This window comes from Ciona robusta, chromosome 7, assembly GCF_009617815.1.
Source record: "Ciona robusta chromosome 7, ASM961781v2".
Lineage (NCBI taxonomy): Eukaryota > Metazoa > Chordata > Ascidiacea > Phlebobranchia > Cionidae > Ciona > Ciona robusta.
Window position 1 is genome coordinate 6,731,744 of NC_143241.1, and position 11,553 is coordinate 6,743,296.

Consider the following 11,553-nt stretch of genomic DNA (forward strand, 5'->3'; position numbering starts at 1 on the left):
GATCAAGAAATATGTGCCTTAGGTGTAACGGTATCCATATTTTCCCCACAGTCTACAAATTTATCTGTGTTTCGATATCTGTGTTTTGTTTTCGTAGAGATATAGAAAAATAAATGTTACAACATAGCGGGACAAGACAGCGTCACACCAACTGCAAAACAGGTCAATTTAATAGGATTAGTCGTATTATCTCACTTACAACCCGTGTTTACCTCAAACAGACCCAACCTAGTTTATTTTCCGTAGATCGGATTTCCGTGTCTCAGTGGCTCCGCTAGCGGTAAAATTAAGTTGCATGTTTGTGCTGAAAATCGCTCTTTTTGTTGTGAAGTGCATTTCTTATTAATGTAAAAGAATTTATCTCTGCAAATAGAAATGTGTATATATAATGCTGCGGTAGATGGTAACAGTTAAAAGCTGCTGGAATAATGTGTTGCTTATTGGCTGGCACTTACTAACCGTGTTTTTTGGGTTCCAATGCAACATGATTGTTTCGTTTTCTGTGTGTATACTGCATATACGTGAGATACTACAAACAGTTTGATATATTTAAAAAAAATCTAAACAAGCACACACTTATTCTTACGTTGTGTATATGAAGGCATGAAGAAGTGAACGATATTAACTTATTTATCCTCGCATGTCTGGAAAACGACGGTTGTTGTTAACACAGGTGTTCTGTTTCATACACCTTGTACCCGCTTACGAGTTACCACGTATGTAACTTTGTGGGTATATTTATTATTCCTTTTTTAGTTTTCAATATATAGTTCGACATTGTATGATGTATACGGTATGCGTTCGTAAAATGTAATCCAAAAATAAAACATAAACTTGCGGTCGAATTGTTAGTCAGAGTTAAAAAACGATTAATCTTGGCATACGTTTGAACTATTGAACCTCATACACATTGTTCACCACATCTAAGTTATAGCCGCAGTTTATACTTAATGGTTGTTTAAGTCGTGTACCAAAAACGTTTTATCATGTAAATATATACATATAAGTTATAGGTTTATTTTTGCGTGTTATTTTGTTGATTCAAACAACCGCTACAGAATACAAAAGTATTTATGACCATCGAGGTGAACTATATATAAAATGTTGCGCAATCCTTACTAAGCCATGGAAGGTATATGAAATAATTAAAAAATATTATAAATAAACGTGTAACAAGCACTGGTATCTCATAATATAAATATTTACATAAGAAGTTCCTGTAATGTTACATATAATGTTACATAATCACCCACAAAGTTGCATAGGTGGTAACTCGTAAGCTTGCAGGAGGTGGTGAAACAAAACACCCGTGTTATTTATAATGACTTTTGACATGTATTTGCGCAGCGGCGTTTTCGGTACACCAAGGTCGTCTTCATCAGGGTAAATGAAACGGCTAATATATATGGTACTATGGGCAAGACAGGATACCGTTAGCACCTAAATCCCATATTTCCTGATCGTGTTTTAAAAAGATAACAGTACTTTTTTAAAGTTCTGAGAAAACAGGTATTCAATTTTGTATAAATTCTTTGTTTACTACGAAATAGGACGGGAAAATAAAATAAAAATCATGTCTCATCTTACCCCACCCTACTATAATACTAATGGCACTAACAGTACATTTACAAATGCTGATACGTAAATTTTGTCAGTTGCTTTGTCAGCCAACTTTAAATTAGTTACAAAGTTACGTGACCAATTTAAATTAGATTACGTTTATTTCAATTGAATTTGCGGCTGGAAATCCCGCGATGAACTACCAACAATTGCTATAATAACTGGTTGCACAAAATTCGAACAATTGCTCCAGCCTGCTGTACAGTTAGCAATTATTACATATTTTGGTTAAAATTGTTGAGGGCTAAAAGTGGCTGACTTACGTGCTTGCTATTGTGTATGACGCAGGTGCACTTATAGACTCTTAGAGCCAAAGAGATTAAGCTCTCCTAATTTTTGAACCACTTCGAAAAATTTAGTGGTTCGAATTTTTTTATATATAGTAGAGTAGGGAACTATGGGACACCCTTTCATTCTGTTTTCTCGTCCCTTTTGGTAGTAACTAAAGAATGTTCAAGGAATAGATACGTATAAAAACGTATCCTCGCGACTCCCGTAGACCGTTGTTAATTGTTTAAAACACGATAATGATACTTATAGATATTATGTGCTAAGGTTGTCCCATCTTGCCCCACATGCGCCTGCGTTTATAGCGCTGGTGATTTAAACATTACGCTACAATGTGTCGGAAGTAAATGGTCTACTTATACCGCGCATCCCGCATTGCAGTCAATTATTCTGTAATTTCACTTGTGGGATGACAATGTAAATTAGGTCGCTTCTAGAATTACGCAAGTATGCTGTAAGTCAGGACATGTAATTTTGTCCGAGTTCGGGTTTTTCCTTGAGTACTTATGACAATCCATTCTTTTACGTCACGCGTCACGTGGGATAGTAATTAGTGACAAGGAAATTACTTAAGCCTAGTTTTTGGCTGCAATTACTGCGGAAAAACCATGGTCTTTTTAATTGCGTATATAAGGTCCTTACAGGAATGTGTATGGTAAAGTAGATCAGGGTAAGATGGTACGTGTTTTATTCTCATTTATTGTTCATTTAGTAGTAAACAAAGAATGTTTGCAGATTTATATAACCAAATTCCCCAAAAGAGCGTTATTAATTGTTAAAAGTACGGTCGGGAATTATGGGATGTTATCTGCTATAACGGTATCGTATCTTACCCTACAGTAAAAAGGACCAAACACTTGTAATTATAGGTACGCAAACACCATAGCATTTGTCATAGCATGTACATAAGTGTATACAAACAAGCCAAACGCAAAAACTCCACAGCCTAAAAAATTCGTTCACCCTGAATTTTCCCCACAGAAAATTTTGCTACAATATAGAGATAAAAGAGTCCAGTACGCCGAATCCGACTTAGTTTTACGGTAATTTAACTTAACCTCATCTGACCCTATAACCCGCACGTTATTACCGCTGGACTATGTAATAGCAATGGTAGCCGCAGCCGATTTTCGCTATGTCGTTTCGTGACAGGAATAGGGTATATGCGCATAAACATAAACTCACGCTGTAAAATTTTACGAGGTTTAAAGTATTTAGTAAGAGGAACGGAATGTTTGAAAAAATCCCATTTCCGCGGGGTAAAAGTTTTTTTTGGGGGGACTTCCGTTTCACAAGGCTATACCTCTCTCTTTTAATATAGCTGTTTTCATTTGTTTCCGTTAAAGGTTTTACCCATTCACTTTGTTTCAGAGTTTCAGAGTTTCATTCAGAGTTTACCCATTCAATTTGTAGTTTAAAATAATTTTGTTTTCACTTTACAAACATGCGTTTCTGCTTTCAAATTGAGATTTCAACCGGGTATCTGTAGGGTATAAGATGGGAAACTTAAAACACATAATATCCCATATTTCCAATCGTGTTTCTGTTTAAACAATTTAGAGTCGCGGGTATACGGCAATAAGATGCTTTAAAAGTATTCGTGTTTACTACTAAATGGACGAGAAAATAGATTGAAAGCATATACCAGCATATATCTTACCCCACATATTAATACAGTAAATACACGGCCTTGTGTATTCCAGTACAGCAGACTTGTGAAGTGATATTAAAGCGATTACATGTAATCCATAATTACCATAAATAAACAATTCGTTTCCCTAACACCCAATACACGCTGTAATTCGAATTAATTTTAATTTATCTTCAGATTATAGTCTTTATGTAAACGATCATTTGCACCAACATTTCAAAATCGTATTTTATCGTATTTGAGTAGTAGATTTAGGTCTTTATATTATCCTGACTTAGATTTAAGGTACCTATATTCTCCTATTTATTACAAAGGTGGTAGAAATTATTTAAATAATCTTTTGTTATTTTGATATTTAAATAAAAAAAAACGGCTTATCTGAAATAAAAAAATGCCATCTGGCAGCATGGCAGAAGAATTAAATGTCGGACATACACTGTTTCTTCATACCAGATGAACCGTTGAAAGATTATTACATTATGCCTGGTAGCAAAAGTAACAGAATATTGTATTTATTTATTAAAAATTGAATGCGTGTACAATGGTGTTCATACATATTTTCCCCCAAAGCCGCAACATGGCCTTTTGGTTTGTGCAGATCAAGATCTGTAAATGCAGCTGCTTTTTGTAAACGGAACATTTTAATTAACACTTCGCTTCGCATTCCAAAGGCTTCCCACAATTTACGTATATTGAAATATTCCCGACCAAGAGCTTAGGGCATTTTCGCTTCACTCTTCAGCTTACACCTTTACAGTCACGGTAGCTTAAATGTAAAAAAACATCATATATATATATATATATAGTATAGGATGAGGTAAGATAGGACATGATTCTATTTTTCTTGTCCCATTTGGTGGTAAACAGAAAACATTTACAGTATTATATAATCATAGCCGTAAAGTAGTATTGTTAACTATTTAAAACACGATCATGAAATATGGTTTTTAGGTATTGTCCATGTCCTGTCTTACCCCACAGCACAATAACACGTATATGTAGTGATTTTTCTCACTTCTATCATTATCTTTTAAAAATATAAAACTACAAATCTTGAAAAAATAAACATCCAGTAAATGGCAAAAAAATACCGTGCGATTTTGAGAAATGAAGACCGATTTTCTATAAATTTAAAAACGGGTTGTGCAGCTTAGTGACTCATGCAACGTGCAGCCAGACGTCTATAATGCCGATGAGCCATAAAACGTCTAGATATTTGTATATCCTCTTCATTAAAATGTAATTCATCAGTTTAGATATAGTAGCACAACTGTCTGGTAAAATAGGATACCGTTAGCACCTAAATCCCTTATTTCCGGATCGTGTTTTAAACAATTCAGAACACTCTTTTTATAGAGTTACGGTGCTACAGTTATATAAATCTGTAAATGTTCTTTGTTTACTACTATATGGGACAAGAAAAACAAAACATTTCCTATTTTACCCCAACTACTTGCCCTGTACCATTTTACCCCAACCAACAATGTATGAAGGCAGCATAAATAACGTGTGGGGGAAAACTAGTGCAGTCTGGTTATATCTGGTCCAACCGGTCCAATTATAAATGAGATCAGGAAGTTCGCAGCAAAACAACATACATCTTAATTCTTACTCCACCACACCTTTTAACGCACGCGAAAGCTTTTAATCCAAATGTAATAGCGAAAACATCGACGGCTTAGTGGGCGTGTGGGTAGCTCATGCACACTGTCGAGACCGCTTCTCCCACGTGGAAGGAACGTAACACACGCAACAGCTAAATCTGCAGACATACGAATTCCTTCACAATTGTGACCAAATAGGGTAGTTTTTTCTCACGGCAGAAACGCCCTGTCATCCCGCCAGAGGATTAATGGACCTGATCGTCGGTTATCACGCGAAATTAGCGCAAACAAATCAAAGCGTTTCTTCACAGGGCCCGACCTGTCTAATTTTACCAATGAGTCATGACAGCGGACAGTTTGCTATTTTGATTTCCCGACCATTTTATTGCAGCAATTAGTTCGCTTTACTAGGAATACAACTTCTTGCAGTTTGTGCAGAGTACTTGTGGTGAATCTGCAGCATAAGATGTTAACAATATTTTAAGACCGTTTTAAACGGAATTTTCCGCCGATGATTTGAAATGTAACACATTTTATGAAAAGTAGTTTTAACCCGGCCGTGCGCATAACGGAATATTTGCATTAAAATAAAAAGTAGGCTATAGATTAAACCATCCTATTTTATATATAGTAGGGCGGGGGACGATGGGACACTTTTCATTCTATTGTCTAGTCCCATTTGATAGTAAATATAAAACGTTTAAATAATTGCAAAACCGTATCATCACGACTCCCATTATTGGCCGCTATTTGAACATTATGTGCTAAAGGTGTCCCGTCTTCCCCCACCCTACTGTATTATAACTCCCATATTAATTTATGTAAGGTTTACTGGTTCGGGTTAGACACAGTCATATCTGAAGTAAGTTGAATACCGTTTGAGCAGCGGTCTTTAGAGTCGTGGGGATAATATAAAATCATGTTGTATTTATTGTAACATGTCAAAAGTGCAACCACAGGCTAACAATTTAAATTACTGCGCTTTCTTGAGGCAGGTGAAATAACACACCTCGATGTTTAAACACACATGATTGCGTTGTGTTCAAACTACAAGGAATGTCGAGCTAATACATACCTTCGCCTTGTTATGTGTGGTCTGAAACGTTTACCCGTTATACCGGTATGTTGGGTTCTCGTCGAAAACAAAAGACAATAATCCACCATCTCCTATGAGAGGTGCAATTGAATGGGTGTTGCTTGTGCAATTGCAGACACAAAAATACAATGCCCATAAAGTATTAATTGACACACCCATAAAAAATCGTACAATCATTTTTGTATCCTACGAAATTAGAGACTGGTTTATTGCTATAAAAATACGCTTTTTATAGAGGAATATGTATGGATAAATATTTTACTGTTAAAATTACCATGTTTTTTTAATATAATAGGCAACCTATTTTGGCGAGTGTCCACCACCCTACTATATATAGTAGAGTGTAAGGAGACGGGACACCTTTAGCACATATATAATATCCAAATATCCTGATCGTGTTTTAAACAATTAACAACGGTCTACGAGAGTCGTGATGATACGGTTTAATAATTCTTGGAATGTTCTTTGTTAATTACCAAGTGAGACGAGAAAATAAATTGAAAAGGTCTCCCATCCTTCCCCAACCCCTACTAAATATTTGGCATGCAGTACATGATGTAGTGTGAAATATATTGTAACTGCCATATTAATTTCTGTAAACTTATTTTGAATGTTAATGCTAATCGGTTTAACTTATAAGACACAGCCATATCTCGGTTATATAGAAACCAAAGTTATATAATGATGCAATTATATAATGTTTTATATTACATAACACTTTCCTAGTTATCTATTGGTAACTAGTCGTTATATTGTATACGGTTTGGCAATGAAACAGGCCGACTAAAGGTCGCGAGTTTACCACCGGTATTTGCAGCGTAAACTCAAAAACATGAGATATGACTCATTCGTTGCAAATTCAAGTCTCGTATGCCACCCTTGCCCTTTTAAACTCAAGTATGTTGCAAAACTCGGTTTCCAAATCGTCTTGTGCTATGAGTTAGGTTTGTACTATATGCGCAGTAACAAACGTAATCTTTTCTCAAGATACAGTAGGATGGGGAAGATGGGACACTTTTTAACTCTATTTTCTCGTCCCATCTTCTTTAACTTTTTAACTCTATTTTAGTAGTAAAAACAAAGTAGTAAAAACAAAGAACATTCAAAGAAATATGAAACTATGTACTCGTGACTCTCACAGACCGTTGTTAATTGTTTAAAACACGATCAGGATATTATGTGCTAAAGGTGTCCCATCTTCCCTCACCCTACTATATGTTTTTTTTTGCAGCATCATTCACAGTAGACTAAAGGTATAGATTTTTTCTCGGTTATGCTCAAATGGTAGTTACAAAGCATCGTATATATTTTCGTGATTATAGTTCCTTTTTCCATGCAGGAGCATTTAGGATTGCATTTTCAATAGAATAAAGCAAAACCCCTAAAAGTGCCACAGTTTCAAGATTAGCATATAATGTATTACTGCTGTCCTTATCTGGCCTAAAATTAACTGCATAACATTTGCGGCAAATTGATCCTTCAAGTCAATTTGAATGCAAACAGTTCAACAGCTTGTACTGCAAATGCCAAGGTCATTAATAACACCTTCAAGTTCCTACTCGTTTTAATTGAGCGGTTACTTCTCCACGAAGTAATTATTGTTGCTCGTTTGTGTTAAAAGTTGAGACCCAATTGAACCGATGGTTTGGGTACAATTGCAACTTGGCACGGCCAATAATTTCGTGCGAACGAAGTTGACTTCGGTTAGGTTATCCGCCACAGTTTATTGTGGTTGGTCGATATTTAAGGAACGGTATGATGACTATGGACTGCGGGTTCGTGTTTAAACCGGTTGTAACTGGATTCATTATTCCTTTCGAGATGAGACGGTAAACAGTTGCTATTTTTGGCACTTGATTGGCATCTTGCGCTTTTCCTTGGAAGATTGTGTAATTCCGTGACAGCAGCGTGGCTTCATCAAAATACGTCCTATTTATACCATTATTATAGAGTAGGCCTCACACACTTTGGCATAAACAGTCGAACATGTAGCCATAAATTTGCACTTTATCTCAATTATCACGCCATTATTACAGGGTGTAAGTTCGACGTATCAAATTAGTAGGAACTTTGCGTAGAACGGCGACAGTTCTGAGCGTCGCTGTAAAGTACAAGGAACCATGCTGATTGGAAACATGTATAATTAACTGTTAGATTAGTACCACCCGGTAATCGACATCGTAGGGCGAGGGATCCTGGGCAGCAAAGCTGGTGACACATTAAGTGCATTTGGTCCACCATTACCGCAGGTATGGAAGGTATTTGACATGGTAGGCGTGGCGAGACGCAGCACGCGATGATCTGGCAGCGGAATATTCAAAAGTGGTTCCGGGCCTTCTGCAGCCGTTAATTTTATGTTGTAGACGGCGTTCTGACGCCTGTTCAGGCATAAATGCTGGTCATTTTTAAACCACAAACATTCATCCGTTTTTGAACATATTTTTTTCAGATCTACTTTATTACTTAAGTTTTGTACCTTTAGAGTTTAGTACCTTCACAGGAGTTTTGGTTAAAAATCTTTCTTTTAATCTATTTTATAGAAGTTGAAGTTTTTTACCATTTTATATTGTACCTACAACTTTAATCTTTACGGTGAAGTTCTGTACATACACTCTTTCTCATCAAACTTTCTCGGCAAACTATATTGGAGTGCCTGAGTTTCCAATAAACGAGTAGGCACGCATTGAAAACTGATCAGCGGTCTCTGCTTTCCCGGGAAAACCACCAATTGGCGAAAAAGGGATTCTATCCAATTTACAGTTTAATAAATTTTCCAAAATTCTACAAACACTCTTATTTCTTATTGGAACCAATCTTCGCTATTAACGATAGCATCAATTGTGAGTCACAGGCTATCAAACGAAGTGTTTTTGCAGTGATTCTAAGATGAGTCTTACCGGAAAATACAAAATTTCCCATCATTCCTTATCTCTTATTAAGCCCATCACCCCGATAATATTTGCATGACTTAATTCTGCTGAAACGCTGCTACAATTTGTTACTTATGTATTGAGAAAATGTTGCGCCTAAATTTCCAGCACGCAGTACCATACAATGTTTTATTATTTTGTTTGTAAAGTTTACAAGGTTGCCCAATGTTTCGTCGTGCAGGTCAAATCGGTTGAGGTACTCCATAGTCGTGAGGCTTAGTGAATCGCTGGGCCTAACCTCACTAGCTATAAACAGGCACACGCATGCTATTGCTCGACTCTCGGTAACCGTACCAGCACGATATCGGTACAGGAAACCCAATCATGTGCTTCACATCGGCTATAAGCAGCTGCATCGAATTGAGATCGCCAGGCCTTGCCCCAGAAGGCGTGTCAGCGATGCTGCACGCCGGGCACGACTCATAGAACGAAATTCCCGCTATAAGCGGAAGGCATGGATGGGAATCCGAATCGAGTACGGACGTCCAAGAGTCTGTGTCATTCTGCGGTTTACTTGTCGAGTTTTCGATGCCAGCCGTCGAGCACACCCACAGCTTCGTATATGGCACTCGCATTAATTGCTCTCCAATTAACAAGATCGCAGTGTCTAATTCTGCGATGCTGCTAATTACTGAAGCCGCACTTCCACACAACTACGATTTGTCGCGGCTTATGGCGCGAGAACTGACGCGTCATGAGAGCTCTTGTAGGTTCTGCTGGCGCGGCGAATGTGTAGTACGAGAGTTCGTACTAAAATAAACTAACAACATAGGAATGTTGTGCAGTTTAGTGACTATCAATTAGAGCAGCTGATATGCTGCAATTAACATCCAGGCATGCTCGAACATCGACGCTTCACTTCTGTATGGAAATTATATGTAGTATGTTGACATATACGCCGCAGCATGTCGTAATTAAACTCTGGTATTGATGATATAATCATTCTGCCTTGAACGCGCTGTGAACTTTTGAATTCACAAAATAAACAGTGCGCTGTAATTGCTTGAGCGTGTTTAACAGAAGCCAATTTAGATAAAGTGCAATACACCTAATTGACATTATTAATTTACTCATCCAAGCTTCCGCAGCTCACTGATATAAACACTTATAAACGCAATGACCGCTGATTTTGCGGAAAGACCATATATGGAGAACCCTTGTTACCACTACACAATGCCAACACGTTTCCGAATCGTCGAAAAACCTCAAAATCTAGTTTTTTTTCTTCTAGACGCTGTTTTGCTACTTGCCCTTGGCCGACCTGACTTAACTAAAACAACAATTTTTTCTTGGCATGTTTTGAACTAGCTTGACTCTTATCTGGAATTCAGCAGTATACGAAACAATCTCTGTTTTTTCGCAACAAACATTTTTAGTGATTAAAAAATAGCACAAAAATGAAGTACTGTACTAAAGTTAATGCTACTTAACAGAACTATAGATTCGAAAAAAAACGTAGGTTATTATTTTACCTAGAAAGTAATCTTATTAGGAACTGCTGTATGAATCATGTCTTTGTTTTTAAAATTCAGCTTCAACTTTTACCAGAGCGTAAATACATCTGGAGCAATTATTAAAAATAGTTGCGGCCGATTAACCTTAAAAAAGGTAAACAACACACAAGTTCAATTAGAAAACAAATTTTAGTTTCTTGAAACAATCTAGTTAATTTTATAGTCAGCAAAAGTGAGCAGTCTTGTTTTGCAGTTGCGATTTTTATCTGTATGTGTATTTATATATACCTTGGGTTTACACTATATAGTACTGCGGGGGTAAGATGGGACACCCATAGCGTACAATACCCAAATATTCTGATCGTGTATTAAACAACCAACAACGGTCTATATGGGCACCGTGCGGTTACGGTTTTATGATTCTTTGAATGTTCTTTGTTTACTACCAAATTGGAGGAGAAAATAGAATGATAAGAGGTGTCACGTCTTCCCCCACCCTTAATATACTACTTGGTCTGCTATCTTGATTCTGTTGTTTTGGCTGCTCTTGAAATGTTAGTATGCGATTTCTACGTCTTTTGAGGGTACTATAAAAATAACTAAACAGTTCAGAGCACCTTATAGGGGTGTGTGGTGTTTTCGACAAGAGATAGTCCGCCGAAAACACAGTGACTTTGTTCGATCCCTGCACGCAATTAGCGGGCTCGATCGTGAATGCGTCAATCCATTGATCACGGGGACTGATAAAAGTTCGTTTCGGCTTGATGCCCCGAAAATATTTGTCGGGTATCTTTTTCTTACCGGCGCTATGATGCTGGGTGTTTTCAAGAGCATTTGCAGCATGCTTGTATAGTAAACAAGCTAGCAATGAATCTGTACATTGTACACGGAAACTCCGCTGTAGTTTGAT